General features: G+C 37.7%; 1 protein-coding gene across 2 annotated transcripts in view; it reads left to right on the top strand.

Moving 5' to 3' along the window:
• The window catches only part of WASF1 (WASP family member 1), a 46,397-nt gene that overhangs the window by 802 nt on the left and 24,625 nt on the right, over positions 1-20,970 (top strand). Inside the window, exon 2 of one of the 2 annotated variants that reach the window (XM_033143587.1) lies at positions 7,318-7,476. The exons of the other annotated variant lie outside the window; for it this stretch is intronic. The gene's annotated coding sequence lies outside the window, so the exon portion shown is untranslated. The remainder of the gene's footprint in view (positions 1-7,317; positions 7,477-20,970) is intronic. 2 annotated transcript variants of the gene reach the window in all.

Below are 20,970 nucleotides of genomic sequence, written 5' to 3'. Positions count from 1 at the left end.
ATGCAAACTTGTTACTTCCTTTTTCCTGACCCATCAACCCACAATTTTGACTAAGGAGTGGTTAGAAGTATAAGGGCCCCTTCTCGCCCGCCCACCCCCTTACCTTTGAGAGTGAAGTAGGAATCTTAATCTGCATTAGTGGTTCTGAATACCAAACCAGCAGATGGTATTTATTCTTGGCTAATTAACAGAGAGCAAATGCCTGTGATCTAGTGTAATAAGGTTTCAGTGAAAAATGGAGAAGGGGACTGGGAAATGCCCTTTTAATTTATTTATTTTATTATTGCTTTTTTATCCAATTTTGGGGGCTATTTTACTCTGGCTTTAGCCCCAACATAGCTGCTGTTCAGCACATTGCTTATTTTATTCATTATCATCTTACATTTATATCATGCTTTTCTTCCATCCTGTATTCAGGGCAGTGTACATGTGATTTCCAAGTGATCATCAATCCTGGCACTGACCAGACATTAGACCTGTTCAGTTTAGGAACATAGGAAACTGCCTTATATTGAGTCAGACCATTGGTTCATCTAGCTCAGTAGGAATCCTCTGCAATGACTCGCAGCCTCTCCAGGATTTCAGGCAGGATTCTACCAGTCCTATCTGGAGATGGTGGGGATTGAACCTGGGAAATCCTGCATAGAAAGCAAATGCTGTACCACTGAGCTATGGCCTTTGCCTTAGCTTCAGCAAGGTGGCAGCCTCATGTTCTTTAGATCATATACTGTAATATGAATATTGTTCTTCATATTTGCCAGACTGCTGCTATAAAGTCCAGTAAAATATTAGGGAAGTTTTTAATGTGTGATGTTTTACTATGGTATTATAATTTGCTGGAAGCCTCCCAGAATGGCTGGGGCAACCCAATCAGATGGGTGGCATATAAAATAAGAGGAAGAGTAATAAAAATTACTACTGTATACAGCCAGTATAACTGAAGCGGGCAAGAAAATAATATAGAATGGCATGAAGAGTTGTAATGCTTTTCTTCTGGACATGTAAAAGTAAGAAAGAACCAGTCACATTCCTCTCTTTCTCTCTAGATGTGTTATAATAGGTGGTGCTGAGAGATCATAACCACTTCATAAATTTTTGCCTATATGTCTTAAATCTAGCTAGAGACCTTAACTGCCTGGTAGTAGTCAAAGCATACACATGCTTCCCAAATGTATAAAATCTACTGCAAGCGAAGTAGATGTGCTTAGGGTATAACAATGCAAAAATGGTAGTAATCTAAAATGGTCTAAATACCTAATTTTAAATGAAACTAAGCTTATAGTGATAGATCTAAACCACTTCTTTCAACTGCCTTCAACTCTTTTAGCTGTTAATTTCTGGCATTTTACATAATTTTGTACTAGTTTGAAATTAAAAATAGTGCAAATATGAGGTATTGAATTTGACATTTTATTTTGAGTGCTTTTAAATAATTCATGTATAGCTAGCTCCCTATAAGAACTTTTGAAAGCCAGTGCTGGACAATAGGTGATAGAGGTATCTCATACATTTTTTAATCTATAAAGCATAAAATATTTATTTGAAAATACTCTCCCTAGTAATATTTTGTTACATTTCAAGGCTTTTTCTTTTCCGTAGCAGAATCTGAGAATTGCAGAGACTGAATACTGTGTCTGTGATGCTCTTATTTTAAAGAATTTGAAATGTGATCTGCCAGTATTGGATCTTGCATAATGTACTTCAGTTGCATTGAGTTGCTTCTTCCTGTAAATTAGGTTTTAAAATTTAAAACTTTGTCTGGAAATTGATGTCTCAAACTGTGTATTGAACTGTGTATTTCTCAAGGGCCTATTTAAAAAAAATTCGCTGATAACTACCTTTGGATCATTATACTGCAGATGTTCCATCATATGTGAAGCAAATGTAAAAATAAAGCTAAATCTAGACATTCTATAATAGATGATAAAAACGTGATTGTAGGTATGGTCAACTTTATAATAATAACAACAGCAAATAGGTATCTATATTAGCACCCTACCGGCTTTAGGTAATAATGTAACAGATTTCTTTTTAACATAACAATGCATATACAGAGGTCTCTTGTTTACAAATACCATTGTTCAAAAATATCATGCTCAGAATGTGTCTTTGAAAACATTGGTCAGATACCCATTCAGTAAACTATTTTGTTGAAGACTATTGCTTTTATCCAGCAGCACTGGGCATGATATATATAATTAAGCTGAAATGTGTGAATACAGTAGTGGCACTGTTCTGCAGTAGCATGCATTTGCTGTAAAGGCTTTCAAATATCTGTTTCTACTTTTACCATCAGTGAGGTGCAGTATGTGTGTGTTTTCAGAGTGAGTCTGAAACAACATAACCAGCATTTGTATAAAACCGAGGGAAATAGATATACGTGAAGATAGCCTTGTCTGATTTAGAATGAGTCAATACAAGAGGAATATTTAGAACAGTTCAGTTAGAAAAGGTGCTTTTGTTACCATTCTAGTCTCAGGAAGAGTTATTTGCTTTAGACAAGCAAATGTGTGGATTTTTAAAATGCTAGTTGTCATCTAGTATATTATTTTACAAGCTTGAAACTTCCAAAGGTTATGTCCAGTGGCGGCTGATAATAGAGGATGTGGCATATAAACTGATTGAAGGTGAATGGGTAAAAGGAAGATCAGAAGCATTGTAAGTGGTTAATACTGTAAATCATTTGAAAGCACACTGTTCCTGCTAACCATATGAAGCTAAATTATCCTACATAAGTGAATCCAATTTTATTTTTAAGCTGCCCTGGGAGGGCTTTGCAGCATATATGTAGTTTAAATAAACAAATTGAATTTGAATACCGACTGGCATGTATTGGTGTTCATTCCTAAGGGTTCTTCTTTAATTATCTTTTAGATGCCTAACGTAGTTGCCAGTTCTTAACTTGGTCACAGAGGATAATACCCAACTAAATCAATCTTGTAGGGGCCCCATTGAAATAGCTGGATTTCAAGGAATCCATTCTGGAATATTGCTGTACACAAATATTACACACACACACCAATTATATTTGGCAATAGTTTTTTTCCTTCCCATTCAGTGGGATGCAGAACTTCTAAGCACACAATATGGATGGAAAGAAATGGACATCTCATTGCAATTTGTTTTATACAGTGGAGTGAAATGCACTGGGATAAGATTTTGGAAGAAAAGTGGGGCAAGATGATGAAAACCTGATAGAATGGTTTGAGAAAGGCTGATCTTTGTGTTTTGTTTGTGACAAGCTCGAGGTAATAAGAGTGCAGTGCCCTGTAATTTATTCTTCTAAATCACATTTATGCATTGTGTAAGTCTTTTCTATACTTTCCCCCCTATTTTGTACATCTTGGGTATAAATTCCATTTCCCCCGTAGAATTAAGTACTTAACCAGAGGTACCACTGTATATTAAATCTGACTAGCCTGTAGGCTTGACATTATCTACTGGCACGTCAAACTCCAACATGAGAATCTTGCAGACAGCCCTGCTCTGCTCCTTGAATCCCTGGTTTTCTGAGGTTTGTAGAGGAGTGCAGGGCTGTTTGCAAAAGGGTTTTCAAGCAGCCCAAGTCCTGGCAATGGGAGCTTCAAGGCACAGCATCATTTGACATCATAGTGATGTCAGGTGATTCACTTTGCAGTTGAGTGTGGCACATTTAATTAACATATCTAATTAATATCCCATGACCAAACCAAAGTCTTAATACATATGGTAAAATAATCACCTGAAATTTTAGGGCTTAGGTATGTGTATGTAATTTATAAAAATAATTATGCATGCCATTTAGTACCAGCACTTTAACCAGAATTCCTCTGGAGTAATTTTGCTTCATTGCTGGAGTTCTTCATTCTGTCCATTGTTGTGTTAAATTCTGAGGTAAATCACTGTTCTCTGCTTTAGGGTACAGAAGTTAAAAAGGAGGGGAAAGCAAGTAGCTTTTTGGATTGGGTGGGGGTGTTGTACATTTTTATTTGTAGTTTACTATCTCAGAGCCTTCTCACAGCAGCATACCAGACTTGTGTCAAGTCAGGTTCTCAGAAGTTGCCTTATACTGTCTTGGCCAAATCCCTGAACATATTGAGTATTTTAATATTTATTCTGGCTATGTTCTTGTCTTTGTACAAGAGGAATACATTGTCTGGTTTGTGTACAGGTAGTATAAATCAAATAACCTCCTTAAACATGCTAGTTTAATCAGCAGTTTTCCAGCACATATTTTACATTTGCACAATGATTTCTTGCTGTCACATGCAATTCCAAACAGCAGTAATGTCTAATGAAATTATATTTCATAATATCTGCATACAAAAGAACAGTTTTAATGGGAGGGGCATATATATTTTGAAAACAAATTATTTTTGTTGGATAGGCATAAACTTTGGTTATTCTGATTTCAAGGAAATTTGTGCGTCGTGTGCATTTTGAAAGAACTCACCACCGCATAAGTCTGCTTGAGAGAATACAGTCTTTCACACTCCAGTTTCAAAGAGATAAATGTCACTGTTGTAAAATTGGCATATGCATAGTAGCCCCACATATTTTTTACTGAGTTGGAGCAATACTCTCTCAACTCCTGTCTGCATGTGTCTACTGTATCTGACATACTCCAATCATAGAGTTGGAAGGGACCTTGAGAATCATCTAGTCCAATCCCCTGCAATGCAGGAATATGCAATTGTCCTATACAGGGATTGAACCTGCAACCTTGGTATTATCAGGACCACACTCTAACCAGCTGAACTATCTACTTGTTCAATGGCATCATACCTCTATTTATTTATTTAATATTTTACCTTTTCTGCCAAAGGAGTACAGGGAAGCAACTCAATCCAAGGAAGGAGGCCTTTTACTCCACCATCAACCAGTACATACCGGTAGCTATATTATGGTGATCAGAAAATTTAATGGTTATGTAATAGATATTCCAGAATTTCTAAATGACTACTGTCATTGCCTGAAGGTTTACAGACATAACTGCATTTTCAACAATCCTTGTACAGTGGGACCTCTGGTTACGTACTTAATTCATTCCGGAGGTCTGTTCTTAACCTGAAGCACCACTTTAGCTAATGGGACCTCCTGCTGCCGCTGCACCGCCAGAGCACAATTTCTGTTCTTATCCTGAAGCAAAGTTCTTAACCTGAAGTGTTATTTCTGGGTTAGCGGAGTATGTAACCTGAAGCGTATGTAACCTGAGGTACTACTGTATAGGCACAAACATCTACAGGATCTACATAAAGGATTTCAAAAACTACAGTACAGTGGTAACTCGGTTTATGAACTTAATCCGTTCCTGAAATCTGTTCTTAAACCAAGGTGCGCTTTCCCTAGTGAGGCCTCCTGCCGCCGGTGCCCTTCCACCGTTCGGATTCCGTTGTTAAACCAAGGTAAAGTTTGCAAACCGGGACACTATTTCCGGTTTTGCAGAGTTCATAAACCGAATCGTTCGTAAACAGGGCTGTTCTTAAACCAAGGTACCACTGTACTTAAGCAAATTTAGAAATAGATGGCTGTGTCAGTCTAAAGAGTCAACTGAATCAAGAAAGGGTGGAATTTAAAATAGTACTAAGGAGATTCCTCCATCAGGCATGCATAAATACTTGCACTAATGGCACTATCTCCATTCTCCTCCAGTGAGCTGTTCTAGCGGTTCTCTCAACCTCCCCAGAGCCAACTGGGAGTGAGGAGAAGCCCCATTGTGCTAACATAATTCATTGCACTGGTGGCTTCTGCTATCACAACTATTGAACATCAATAGTTGTCACCTACAGCTCCCAGCTATATCCTATCTCCAGCACATCTTTAAGGATCAGCAGCCTTTCTTGGAATGTGAGCTTTTCTTTTCAAATATTGGCTAGAAAGCTTCCTTTGCCCATCACCACCATCTGAAGCAGCTACTTACCAATAAACACAAATTCAGGAGCTAGCCCTTTCAACAGATTCAATATTAGCCTTGTCCTCATATTTGCTCAAGTGATGCTATCATGGGGCAACATAATTGGCAGTACCATCAGGGACTCATTAATTTGCCTATTTTCTGTGTGATACATGTTATGTGCCAGCAATACCTTTCTGCCTTGACATGAAACACTCAGAAATCAGTGGTTGAACATGTCTGCTAGGTATTCTCTAACCAACTTCAAAGGTGCCTTACACAAAAATTTCAGTATGAAGCAGCTGTATTGGAAATCATATGGAGATTTTACACTTATCATATTTGAACTCAATAGAGAACTGAATAGGTAATATACTACAGAAAATAAGAAATCCCTCCTTTCATGTTGAGATGTGCTTTTCAATTGTGGGTAAGTTACACCCACTTTGAGTCTTTTTCTTGCTTTATTGGATTTCACTTTCATTTGTGCTCTCTAATCTGATATTCCTATCCCACCCTTCTTGTCACTTTATCAGTTTTGCTGCCTATCATTTTTATCCCATGCATGAGACTTAGGTTTACTTGGTGCATTAAAGACACCACAGCACACATCACCTCTTTTTAAAAAGCCCAATGTAATCATAAAATAAGATCACAGCATAAGAGTAACATAAATCCCATATGTCAAACAGGATGAATTAAATCCAATCCAAATAACTGAAGATTAAGGGGACTTGAGATGTCCTATTTTGAGATGATTAAAACAGATGGAGTGAGGGATCTCTTAAGCAAGGGGCAGGTGTCAATAAGATTCTTTATTACTTACATGTGGCTTCTCATGTAATGAATTTTGTATGTAGATAGCATTTGATTTGTATTCTCCCCAAATATAATTAATAATTTTAAGGATTAGGATGTTTTGCTTTGGAAGATATAAATCCTTAAAATACACTCAAAATGTATTTTCCTCATCCCCCAGCCAGTGGGGTTATTTTGGACCCCTGCAGCTATTTGAAATGCGGTAATCGTAAATTTTGTGTAGCAAACCTGACCCACGTAATACTCTGTGTGCTCCTCAACAACTATGGATATTATTGTCCCATTATTTTTTTGTCTCCTTCCCTCCTTCCTATTTAATCCTCTAACATTGTAGATTGTAGCATTGAGATTGTAACTTTCTTGTGGGAAAAAAAGAAGTAGTAGTTTTCTATATCTAGCAGGTGGAGAATACAAAAAATTCACTAAAAGTCATGATCATCCATCTCTTAATCCGAAAAATGCCAAAAGGTCAGTATATTCTAATGTGTGAAATGCAGTTGTAATCTCGGTCCAGTTCCCAGTGGGCAGGTGTTAACATAATAATTTACACTAATTACATCCTTGTTGACAATCATTTGTAGACAGGTCGAAGATTAAATAGTTTTAAATTAACCTTTCACTTCTAGATGTGACCGTTTCCTGGCCAGAGATGAGACACAAGTGATTGCAGTGTATGCTTTCCTATAATGAAGCAGTACCTGTTTATGCACAGAAGACTATTTTGAGAGTGTAAATTCAAACACCCCTTGGAGTGTTATTGGTAGAAGACAACTGAAAAGCAAAAGGTAAGTTAAGATAGATGGTACAAAAATAATTTCTGATCTTAGACACATTGGCTGTGATCTGGTAAACTGAATTTGAATGCAAGGTTGATGTTCCTATCTTCCAGTATAGAGAGAATATAGTATACTTTCCCATAATACAGTGGTAATTCTTATAATTTGGATCAGAATTCCAGTTTCTAAGTCTGAAAAATTGCTTAATTAAATGGTAAATCTATAATTTATCTTGCACATCCTATTTCCTTTCTACCAGTGAAATATTGATTATAATTACTAATTTTAATGTCAAACAATGCAAAATTAATGGGCTTGAGGCAGCTGTCATTTATCTCTGGAAGAGGTAATGTGCAAGCTGCCATTTCCTAATCATGATATTCTTGAAAGTTTCCAACTTCTTCTGCTTGCTGCCTTCCATCTCAACATCAGTTGCCTTGTGTGCAGTTTTTTTTAAACATGAGGAGTAACTTGTGTGCAGTCTTTTAAAGTGAAGGTATTAGCAAGGTGTGACATATTGATACTGTGATTTATTTATTAAGGGTACTGAAGTTGACCAATGGAAACTTGAGAGACAAGACCTTGAGTACTAAAAAAGGAGTTCTAACAATAGATCAATATGAGTTAAACTGTTTTCCCATGGTGTCCATTTTTTTATTTTAGAGATGCTCTCCCATAGACTAAGGTAAGAACCAAAGCCCTTTCATGTTGTATGAAGGAGAAATGATGACGGATTGAGAACACTTCTAAGAATTGGAGTCTTACTTTCTGTGAATTCTTCTATTTTTTCAGATAATTAATACCCCTATTGAAATCTATATTTCTTTGAATAGTGTTTCTCTGAAAGCAAGTATTCTGCAACTGTATTTTCAGCCATCAGAGCAGCAGGGGGAATAATGCATTCAAATACAAAATACATCAAACCATATTTGATTTGTTGCTTAGCAGCCAAAGCAAATTATGGAAATTGAAATCTGAAACAGATTGAACATCATGATAGCAAAAGAGTTTCACTTCTGTTTGTACCATCGTATTAAATAACACAATTTTTGTTCTATGGGCTTTTTCTACACTTTAGCAAAATTGTTCTGCTGATGCTTTCAAAATACTCTGTAGAATGAAAGTAGTGTTATAAAGCTCATGTCTGGCTTACAACATCTGAACAGATGAGCACATTAATTAGATATATCAGTAGGAGATATTAGAAGATTCTCAGCATGGTGTTTTAGGGAATGCCTTGAAATTTATTTAATTTACATTCTATTTCTACATATATATTGAAGAATATGAAAATTACATATTCCAATCTTCTCATAGCTTGCAGGACTATTTCATGCTGCACATCTCCTCTTTACTGTTTGGGATTCCTCCATCAGGCTAGGTACAGGATATCACAATTGAAACAATGTGAAAAGAAAAGTTAGAAATCTAGTTAGCCATAGTTTTTAACTTCTGCTGCCTTTTTCTCTGGTGATTGTCAACAGCAGTCTAAGAAGCCAAGATTCAAGAGTAATTGATAATTAACCAATGCTTCCAATCCAAATTGCTAATTACTGGCATATTATGACTGTGATGCAGTTTTGCAAATAATTATTGAGTGAGGACTTCTGCTATTACAGTGCAGTCCCACTATTTTGAAATATTTCTGTAATTTCTACATTAGTTCTTTTAAGTCAACTGGAGACAATCTCAATAGCTTTCTACTGTGTTCCCAAGTCAGGACCAGCAATACAATGCTCAAGCAAGGGCCAGTGCCTTTAAAGTGTGACTAGAGACTAAGTTTACAGTTACTGAAGTGCTTTACTGTTAATACAGTTTTGCACCCCACTCTAATAATTTCTTTTAATTATAATTTTAAAGGCCTTGTGGGTGAAAGTTCTGTATTTGGTCTTAGTTCAATAGTTCAATACTTAGTTCAATACTATTCATGGTAGGAAGCCTTGGCATTCATCAAATGCTACCTTTTGGAACTGTCACTAGAGATAAAACTGGAACTACTGCAGAACAGTTCCCTGGATACCTGTCTACCAAAATTCCAACTGTGCCCGTTGGCCCCAAAAGCTTAGCAACCTCTGCCAGAGGTTAAGCGTCCAGAGGGTGAAACAGCAAAAAAAGAAAAGACTAATTTACATGTCCATATTGTCTTTTTATAAGAACTGAAGAGGTAGCTGGTGTAGATCTTAACCTCCACACATCTATTTTGGATGTAGTCTAATTTGTTTGTACATGTTGAAGGAGTGCCAGTAAATCAAAAAGGGACTGGAAAGGGATTTATAGCAGCTGTTGGTGGTAGCTGAACAGCTCCCTACTTGCCATCATTTCCTGTTATTCTGCCTATTATAGCTTAAATTACATTTAGTCTATAATGTGTGTGATGCAGGATTTGAAGTTCATGCAGGATTGCAGTAGTGGAATATTTGTATAGGTCTAGGTGCTGTAGTACAAAATTGTGGGTTTTAGAGGATGTGTGCTGGCATTCAGATAGATCCTAGATCATTCTTTCCTACCTAGAATTTCCCCTATTCATGCATTGAATATCAACATGCATGGATATTGTTTGCATCAAACATACTGCTTTTCAGAAAGACCTTTGACATCACTTTGTTCTAGAGTGCAATCAGCTGATTCAAAATTACTTACTGTATATGTTAATTAATCCACTGTGATATCAATTCTAGCCATGTCTCTAATGGAAATTAAGTTTATGAATTTTGGGGATGAATCCGCAAGATCTGCACATGACAAGCAGGATTCATTTCATACTATTATTAACACACAGTGAATTGACATTAAAGGAAACTCATTGATATTAAAACAAATGAAACAATTAAACACAATTTAAACTACAAACTAGAAGAAATGAGAATTGTATAAACTTGTCATGTTCGAATAGACACATACATTTTATTCACAGCTGTGAAAATTATGTTCAACTATGCATAGCTATTTGTTCTCCAGCTATGCATTATATGAGGCTCCCTATACCTGGGTGTTACTCATCTAAGTGTTACTCAGAGTACACTCATTAAAATTAATGAACAAAATTTCAGTGCATTTACCCTGAGTAAAACTTAGTTGAATGCCACCTGGGTTATTTAAACTATACATATATTCAGTGGTACCTCGGGCTACACACTTAATTGGTTCCAGGTCGCTGTATGTAACCCGAAAAGTACGTAACCCGGAAAATTTGGTTTGCGCATGCGCAAACTGGAAAAATCTGCTTCTGTGCATGCGCAGACAGCGAAAATGCTTCTGCGCATGCACGAATCGCGCACGCTTCGGGTTGCGCTTCCGGGTTCGTAACCCGAAAAGTACGCAACCCGAAGCGTACGTAACCCAAGGTACGACTGTACAAATATATGCATGTGTTTTTGTTTAAAGCAAACATGGCTTAGGCAGACAGCAAGCCTTGGGCCTAGTATGGCTGCTTATATCCTTGCATCATTTTTTTGTTCAAAACCCCCAAGCTACTTCTACCCCTAGCTTGGGAAAGGTGACTTTTTACTTGAAATGGTAAAACAGTCCTTTCTGTACCCAGGGTAGTAGCCACCTTCCTAGACTGATCTTGCTTTAAGAAGCACATGCAGAAAAGAAGAAGAAGCACTTGCAGATAGGGACAAAACAGGGAACTCTGAAAAGTGTAGTATGAGTCTTAAGATGTAGGCAAATTGAGGTGGCATACTCTGTCCTGATCTGGTGTTAGGCTTAGATCTGTTTCTATAGGACTGTATCAATTCTTAATTTCTAATTCATTCTGACTAAACTACTGTCAGCAAAACTTTCAGTTAATTATTCAGTAGCTGTGAACATTTGTCATCTTGTTAGATTCTAAGTGAACATCATATACAATTTCTTGCTAAAAGATTGAGGTCTGGAAGGGAGGGGTGATTGTTCTTTCAGTTGCATTGTAAGTATCAAATGCAAATACAGGTTGTGAGAAGTACAAGTTTGATTAACAGTTTAAAGTGTTTTAGTATAACCTTTCTAATCAATGGAAGCTTAAAGACTAGAGTGAAAATCTACAGTTAAACCTAGGTTTAGAAAGTACTACCGGTACTATTTTGTGTTAATACATGTTGAGTGTAGAATGTAAGTGATGACATTGACAGTCATGTCTCAGTCTTTTTATAAAACATAATAGGGAGAATGGACGTAGACAATTTTAGGGGATAACTTTTATTTCTTTGGGGTAATAGAATGCCCCAGACAGATGCATAAATGTTATGTTGGAGAGGAGCACTTTAATATACTTCCCTGAAATAGTTTTTGTTTGGAAAACCATTTGGGACACTTTAATCCAATATGGCAATTCTTTAACAGAAACTAAGAAATGGAAAGATAGTTTTTAGGGTACATATTTCTACCCCAAGCTGAATTCAACAGTGTGGGAATAGTGAAGCCACGTGTAAGAATAAGAGAATAACCTCCTCCTTTGGATTGGTTTTTACTGAAAAATCATGTGGGACATTTTTTTTTACCACAATATATTAATATTGGATGGAACAAAAAAGTACCACAATGGCAAAACATTAGTAGATTTAGTGAGGTGTTTTTTTTTTTTTTACTCTAGGTGTTTTTTGTTTACAGAATGAAAATTTTGAATTACACGTGTCTGAAATTTGTGACCATTGGCTACAACTGTGCAGGTGACCATATCCTAGTAGCTCTGCTTCTGTGTAAATTCTGCAATGAAAAGTGACCCTGGTGTGGCTTTCAACCTAGTTTATGTGGGAAAAAATTCAACCACGTAACACAATTTTTTCTCCACTCCTCCCCTGTCCCTAAATGATTGTAAATGAGAGCTGACTCACACGATGCATCTGCTGTTTGACTGTAGGTGGGGTATTGAATGTTTAAGTGTCCCCACATAAAGATGCTAACATTTCAAAGAGAACACTAGGGTTGGAATTCTTCTCCTTGGGCAATGAGATCACAATCAAAGGAAAGGCTACCCAGGGAAGCAAAAGCTTTGAACAGAAGGGGTGGAGCACACAGCATTCACAGGAAATGAACAACTTGGCACAGAACCACAAAATCTATTTAAAAAGGCAAAAGATACAATAATCATGGCTGTGACCCACTCACAACTAGTTGTGGTTTGGCAAAGAAATATGATTAAAAACATAAAACACTTAAAGATTTGATAATCATCACAATTGTTAGGGTCAGTAGAGACTGGGTGTGGCCAGGTTGCTGCAGAAAATAATTGTTTCTTTAGCTGCTTTTTGTTTCTTTGCGTATTGGTAAAGAATAATTGGATTTATCTTGTTCTTTTTTTGAATGTCCAATGTTCTGAACTGCACTCTTAATAGGTTATAACATGACTATCATGCTTTCCTGAGCCTTTCATTTTCACTTTGCTACATTGCGCTTCTCCCCACAAACTAGTTTATAGGGGGGGGTGTGCATACACTCTTGTACGCATACCCATATGTTACGGATGCATCTGTCAGCTGCAGATAGCATTTCATATGTCTGAGAAAAGTGTTCTTTGACCCACCAAAGCTTATGTCCGAATACTTGTTCATCTTGAAGTTTCACTGGACCAGCCCCCCCCCCCCAGTATTGGCTTCTTAGACTGCTGTTGAGTCACTAATGGAAAATCTTTAAAGAGAAGGATGTGTTCCAGTTTTCAGTTGGTACACAGAATACAGAAGCATCCATATACACCAGCGAACCAAAAGGCTGGCCATGTGGTACTGTCTGCTTATAGTTTGCCCCAAGCTTCTACTATAGATATGCCATTTTCTGTTATGCCATGCTAGACATGTTATGCCATGCTAGACATGTACCTCCAGGGTGAGCTATGTTATAGCAATGACAAAACTGTTCTGTGCCTTCCAGCAGGGATCCCAAACTGCTCAGGCAGATAAAGGCCCTTGCATGCAGTTAAATCTTGCTTGTAATGCATTGAAGGTTTGGCCACAGTCAATCTGTAGTTGAGGAAAGTCTTGCTGGTAGAGAGATAGGATTTCTGGGAGACCTCTACAACAGCCAATATCCTCCTAGATGTGTTTATCTGTTTGCAACTCTCTCTCATTCTTTAACCTCCTGTTGACAAACATACCCCAACTGCTGCAAACTTGGGTTGTGCACACTTGATTTTTATATAGGAGAAGGGAGGTGGAGATTTTTAGACCTTGAAGCATATTGTGCAATCTGTGGATCAAAACAACTGTGCTGCTTTCCCTTAACATACAATGTATTTTGTGCTCTCCTCCTTTTTTGTTATTGTAAAAATAAGTTGCCACAGTTGGCGTTTTGTGCAGACAAAATCTTTGGATTCAACCCAAAATCACCAGCCCAGGTTCTGAGTAATAACAACACGTGCTTTATTCCTTGTTATTGGAAAGCATGGGAGAGAGAGAGAAGAAAGCATTTTCTATTAAAGAAGCTTTTATGATGCAGGGAAGAGGGCATCTAGAATTTGTCATAAGAAGGTAAAAGATACTACAAATAAGAGAATAAACCAAAATTATGCAAAATCATAATACATGATACAGAGCCAGTTTTTCTGAAGGCAGCCTTATTTTCACTGCCAGCAACAAATAACAGATCTTACTTTCTGAATTCTGGTTAAAGGAATAACTGCTGCTTCCCCTGCTAAGAACAGCAAAAAAATCTGGGAAACTTACCCCAATCCTTCTTTTAGCCATACAGAAGATACCACATTCTTCCTTTAGCCATTTTCGTGTTTGAGGTCTCTGCACTGCTGGAAATGTGGATATGTAAAGCTACTTACAGAAGTGTGTGGAGCTTTAAGAACAAGGTATTTGTAGCCCTGGGGAATAGATGGATTCTTCTTTGTGCACAGATAATGTGTACAGTAATATTTATGTTTCTTTAGAAATTTTGAATGTGGCAATATTCATTTTGCTGATACGGACATCAGTATCTTTTATTCACAAGAATATTGAATCCTATGCCATAGAATGTGTGTTTCTGGCCATGCAGCAACAAGTTACTTGAGCTACTCTGTTGGTCATGGAACACACATTCACTGTTTGATTTTGTTCATGCAGAAGCCTTATCTTAGCTGCTCTTCATATATTGGATGTTCAGTTTGCATTTCATAGTCAGTTACCACCTCTGTTGACTAACAGTACTGCTTTTTCTGTGCAGGAATGATTTCAGTCATAGTATCATGTCCCCTTACTGCTGCTTCCCTGAGCCTGCACGCTGTACTACTGGCTTCATCTGCTCATTGTTGCTGCCACTAGAGTGGGTGGGTTCAGGTTCATCCCTCAATACTATTACAGCCACAGAATCAAAGTTCATATCGGAGAAGTAGGCATGGGGGAAGCAGGGGAGAGAAAGGAAAGTAGCTATAAAGTGAAGCATTGTCCTTCAAGTCTGGCCTTGCACTTGTCCTCACATACTACCCCAGTACAGCCTCTTATTTATCAAGCAGTGATCCCAAATGGAAGTGGGAGTGATTCCTAGGGGAGGGAGACAGAAATGGTTGATTCTTTTTCCTGCCAGTGCTACAGGAACTGGAGTCTTTTTTAGTTGCACCATGAGGCTAAAGAGAAGCAGGAAGAGGAGAAAAAGAGTTAAGCTTGGGTTGTGTAATTGTGCTGTTGAAGCATGTGCACAAGGATAAACAAAAATGGTGGCATCTAGTTCTAATTTTGAGGGTTGCGGTTGGCCGTGGTTCATTGTGTGTTGGGATGAGACCCCTGGCAGGTGCCCAACCATGCCAGCTGCTGAGGAGGGGATGGCCCTCATGCTTCTTAAGAAAAAAAAAACCCACATTCATTTATTTATTTAGCCCCACCCATCTGAATAGGTTGCATTCTGGCCAGCTTCCAACAAACTATAAAGGAACACAACAATTATTAAAAGCTTCCCAAAACAGAGCTGCCTTCAGATGTCTATGAAATTTTTTGACATCTGATGGGAGGATGTTCCACAGGACAGGTGCAACTACCAAGAAGGCCGACTGCCTGGTTCTTGTAACTTCACTTCTTACAACGAGAGAACTGCCAGAAGTTCCTCAGAGCTGGGCCTCAGTGTCAGGTCTGAACGATGGGGGTGGAGGTGCTCCTTTAGATGTGTTTGCACCTGGCTTTTGACTACTTACAACCAAGTGAAGATGCCTGGGTACCAGGATGGCGCCCGACATCTCCACCATCTGGAGGTGCATGCCTGTGGATCATTTTATCTGGACCGTTTTTACATGCTAATACTCCATCCTGTAGAATTCTATCAGTTATATTTTATCTGCACAATTAGAATGAATTTCTGGAACCAAAATGCTTTTTCTGTGCAGCCTAAGCAGAAGCAGTCACCATTAAGAAAAAGAGGTCAGAATATGACAATATATATATGGACTCTCCGTGGATTTTTTCTTCTTTAAGTTCTGAAATCTTTTAACCTAGCTCAAGGTTGTCATCTGAACTAACCAGATGTTTAACTGAGAATCAATCATAATCAGTCTGCCATATGAAAAATAAGACTTTAGAGCCATCTTGCCCCAAAATGGCAACTAGACATTCTGTTTTGGCAACTGTAACTCCTTTTAAAGAGCCATTTGGCATCTAGCCTATATATCTGAGTTTCTAACACTGCCCTCAGGTATATAGGCCAAACTGTTTAGGGCTTTAAAGGTCAACACCAGCACTTTGAATTGTACTCAGAAACATACTGGAGCCAATTTATATATATTTTTAGGAGTGGTGGTATGTGCTCCCAGCAGCTGCTATCAGTCACCAGTCTAGCAGCCAAATTCTGGATTAATTGTAGTTTCTGAGTAACATTCAAAGGTAGCTGCACGTAGAGTGCATTGTAGAAATCCAAAAAGAAACATCTCAATTTCTTCCCAAACTCCCCCATCTTGAGAAGCCAAAGAATCTTAATTTTTCATATATGTGGAGCATACTAAAGTTCTCAGTACAAAATGTTGGTGTGAAAATCAAAACCTATTTATAGTGCTTCTTAACATTGTCATATATACTATGTAATTCAGTGGTACTAGATTTGTTCCTAGTAGCAGCCGCAGTGGCGGGTGTTGGGCTGTCAAATTTCAGCAACTCCTTCTGGAATGCTAAAATTCAGCATCTCCCCCACCTACCTCTCTTGCTCCATTCTACATCACTGTTGAGACATCCCCTGTGGCGCCAGTGTCCAGTGCAGCTGAACCAGTTACACTAGCCTAAAATTGCCTCTGGCAGCAGGGCTGGTTCCAGAAACATTATTAAGCAGTAGCAGCAGACATAATTAACAACTGGGAAGGGGGGGAAATAAACCTTATCAGTAATGGACTAGCAATCCTATTAGATTCCAAATAACTATACTGTCTTGTAAATCTGTCTGGTTCCAATTGGCTACTTTTCAGGAGGAAGTGTTTAAGAACTGGTGCTATTGCTTCTGGGTCAATGAAAAAGCTGTATGCCCACCTTGGCCTCAAGGCAACAAACCTGTTCCCTAAGAGCTAGCTCAGTGGAATGAGGACACACCCATGACTTCTGTCCAGCAGGTAGATAGTTTTTACATGTGACAAACTCTGCAATACATTGGAAATTGCCCCTTGGGTTGCAAAGAAATTTTATTGTAAAATGGTACTCTCAAAAGAGCAATTACTTCATTTAGTTTGAAAAAACTGATTTAAATATAATTTACATAACATCTCATCACATTCTGAAAATTAATAATAACTTGTATAGCTAAAGGTGTACTGTGAGCACAAACTTGGAAGTAGGATAGCAATATTTCTCAACAATGGAGCTCAGGATTTTAATTTGATAAAAGAATGCTACTTTACATATTGCTAACCTTGTAAATAAAATTGCAGACCCTTCTGCACAACCCAGCCATGGACTCTCTAGGGCACATTTTGATTTTCAGTAGAAGATTTTAACCTGCCAAAAATATATCTGCATAGGATATATTCTGAGAACAGCTAGGAAGAGCACTGTCCCTGTTTTGGCTCCAGTTCCATGTTCTGTTGCCAATCAGTACCTCTTTCATTAATATAGCATTACTGTATTCACATTTACCGTATTTTTCACTCCATAAGATGGCATTTTTTCCTCCTAAAAAGGGGAAATGTCTGTGTGTCTTACGGAGCGAATGTGTGGTCCCTGGAGCCAAATTGCCCAGGGGCCAAAAGCAGATTGTGCTTTAAAAAACAAAAACAAATAAGGGGGTGTTGAAAGGAAGCCGCTGGACAGCTGATCAGCAAGCGATCGGGAGAGATATAAGGCTCCCTTTCTGCCCTGCCCTGCCCCCTTGCCCAGGCCTCCATTGTTGAATGTTCTGCAGACGGAGGGAAACAAGCAGAAAATTGTAGAAATCGCTCCCTTTCCTTTCCTAAAGAAGCTGCAGAACAGTGAGTTGAACCCCATAAAAATGGGGCCTTTTCTGTTTGCAAAATAAGCTGCACAACTGTGAGCTGGTCCCCTACCCCAAACAAGGCTTTTCCCCCTTTGCAAAAGAAGCTGCACAACTGTGAGCTGATCCTCAAAAAACCGGGGCTTTCCCCCTTTCCTCCTCTAAAAACTAGGTGCATCTTATGTTCAGGTGCGTCTTATGGAGAAAAAAATTACGGTATTTATATAGCACCATTAATGTATATGGCTCTGTACACAAATAAATGAAGTAATTCTACCCCAAAGCATGTGCAGTCTAAAACAATAAATAAGCAATACAATTAAAGTAAGTTAAAATGTACTTCCACATTTTCAGACTCTAGATCCCCACAGTAGTCATAAATCAGCCCATGGAGAGTGATAACAAGTTGATCACTGTAGTAGTAGTAATTGATTTCTTGTATCAGTAGGGGCTTCACCTAGATTACCTTTGAGATCCATTCCAACTCAATAATTTCTTATATCTAAAACATTTTTAACTTTATCACTTAAAAAAGCAGTTGTTAATGGGATTTATAAAATATAAAACTTGATAAATATATTTAGGAAGCTGAAAATTTCTTGGGAGATATCCAGTGTCGGTTATACTCAGAATAGGCCCATTGGGATTAATGGACTGAGCAACTGATTTCCTGAGATCTTAAGGAATTTTAGGCAGTTTTCTTATATAAGAAAATAGCTTAAATAAAGTAATTTTAAAAATTCTATAATAATTTATCAAATGAATCTAAATTATGTATACATCACTCTTTGAATAATCAGCAAATTAGGTCATATATGATATGAAGGTTCCTAGTGACAGACCTTTGAGCAATAGATTTCATTTTGTCTGACATGATTTATTATTTCATTAGCTTCCAATTTCCAACTTGGATCTTCAGTACAATGAGCTGCACACATTTATTCCCCCCACCCCCCGCGATCATCGCTTCTTGTTGCCTGTATGTCCTAGCCTAGAATTTAAGAGTAATGGTTCATCACCAGATATATTCTCCTCCATTTTTTTAACTAACCTTCACATTTCTGAAGAAGAGGGGGAATCGTGAGCACTAGGGTGAGTGTATCTTTGAAAAGACAGCACTATTGAGGGAAGACACTGTGTGTTGAATTCCAGTTCTTTTGTGTAAGGACCGACGGTCCATTTTGTAGCATCAGAATGACAGGAGGTCCCCAGTATGGCCCCCCTTCATCACACACACAGCCCAACAAGACAGTTACAAAAATCTACTGACAGCATACATATCAATATGGCTAACCTGACCAAAAACACTGACCCACCCCACTCACACAGGAAACCAAAGACCACCACAGCCAACCACAAATGAATCATCACACCCTATGCCAACCCCAACCTCTCTCACCACCAAAGGAGGACAATTGAACAACAGAGAACCTGCACAAACTATGCTGACACCAAACCCTACATATAATTCAGTAAAATAGAAACATCGTCACCCCATCCCACCCATCTCCCCATCCCACTCACCTCTTTCCGCCGTTTTCTTCCTAATTTCTCAACAAACGAAATTGATTTGTAAAAATGTTACATGGAAAAAATACGAGAGATATTACACTACCTTTGTAAATCAAGAAAATCTTTAATAAAAAATACTTTAAAAAAAGAATGACAGATCCGGAGGTGTTCAGTATGATTAATGGAATCACAGCTCTGTGATTGACTAGCCCGTCTGTGCTTTCTGTGTATTTAGAATCCTGCCACTGATGACTAATTGTGAAGTTAACACTACAGTAGAGGTTGAACTGCAGTTTTTTTTTGTTTTTAATAGCAGAGTGAATTTGTGCATCCCTTTTTTAGCTGTTAAAGTTTAGGTGTAAAATGAATGTACAGTACTAGACTGCATTTTGCTATTTATAGAAAATAGGGGACTTTCTGAAGTTGAAATATATTCTAGATTACCTTTAACATAAATTGGGGTGCATTTTATTTAAACTCAGATTATTCAACTGTTGTCTGAATTTGAAAAGCAAGTTATTGTTAAGTAGTGGAAATGGCTTTGAGAGTCCGACTGTACACAAGCAGTGTTCATAAAAAGTAGATTTTTGAAAAGGAAAGCCTTCACAGCACTTTAAAAATTATAATTTATTAATGATGTAATTATATCCTTAGAAGATACAGTTTGTTTAAACTATTCACGTTTTTAGCTTTAAAAATGGATTGGTTCTCTATGGCTGTCAAGAATACAAAGAACTGTTGTGATCAGCCATAGAGCTTTTGTGGCTGTATGCTATACAGTGGAGAGATAATGCAGCAGTGGTAAGATAATGAATAAACTCAAAGTGAAATCATTTTGAAAAAATAGGTCTTAAAAAGAAAGCAATTTTATACTAAATTACATTAATTTTTATTTTGGGGAGTGCATATAATGGCAACAAAAATCAGCCTGTGTACTAATAGTTGCACTTCAGTGCAGTTTTTTATGGGTATAACTCACCCTAAGGTAAGCACAAGTCCCCATCGATTTCAGTGGGAGATAGCTGTGCATTTACTTAAATTTCCCATTAAAATAAATGGAGTTAAATGTGCTTAGCTGTAGCTGGATTGTGGAATGGGTATGTTTTTGAAGAATATTTTGTAATGGTGCATGCCAAAACATCAACACTGTCAGAAATTTGAAAGTGTATTTGTTACTATTATGCTGAGTCTTGTAAGCCACATGGTGAGAGCAGTGTGTTCTGAAAGGAGAGTTAACAATGTTTAAATCAATGAATAAAATAGACTAGAAATGTGGGTAGACATTTTGTAGTTTTTAATGCGTACAATATATTTTTAGGCTATTCTTGCTTTCCCTACCTTGAGACAGAACACTAAAAAATCTATTTGTTTTTAATGTAATAAAAAGCACATTATTTAGTGACCTAGCCACCATCATCCATGCCTTGGGTAACTTCACAAATTGACTAGTGTAATGCTTCTAGACAGGGCTGCTCTTACTGTCAATTTCAAAACTTCATCTAGTCCACAATGCAGCCAAAATGGAAGGTTTTAGTTAGATTCATACACACAAATATGAGAAAAAATAATATACAGTGGTACCTCTGGTTACGTACTTAATTTGTTCCGGAGGTCCGTTCTTAACCTGAAGCACCACTTTAGCTAATGGGACCGCTG

Source organism: Lacerta agilis, chromosome 3 (genome assembly GCF_009819535.1).
Source record: "Lacerta agilis isolate rLacAgi1 chromosome 3, rLacAgi1.pri, whole genome shotgun sequence".
NCBI classification, from domain to species: domain Eukaryota; kingdom Metazoa; phylum Chordata; class Lepidosauria; order Squamata; family Lacertidae; genus Lacerta; species Lacerta agilis.
Note: the sequence above shows the minus strand (reverse complement) of the source record. Positions and strands in the feature narration are given on the sequence as shown.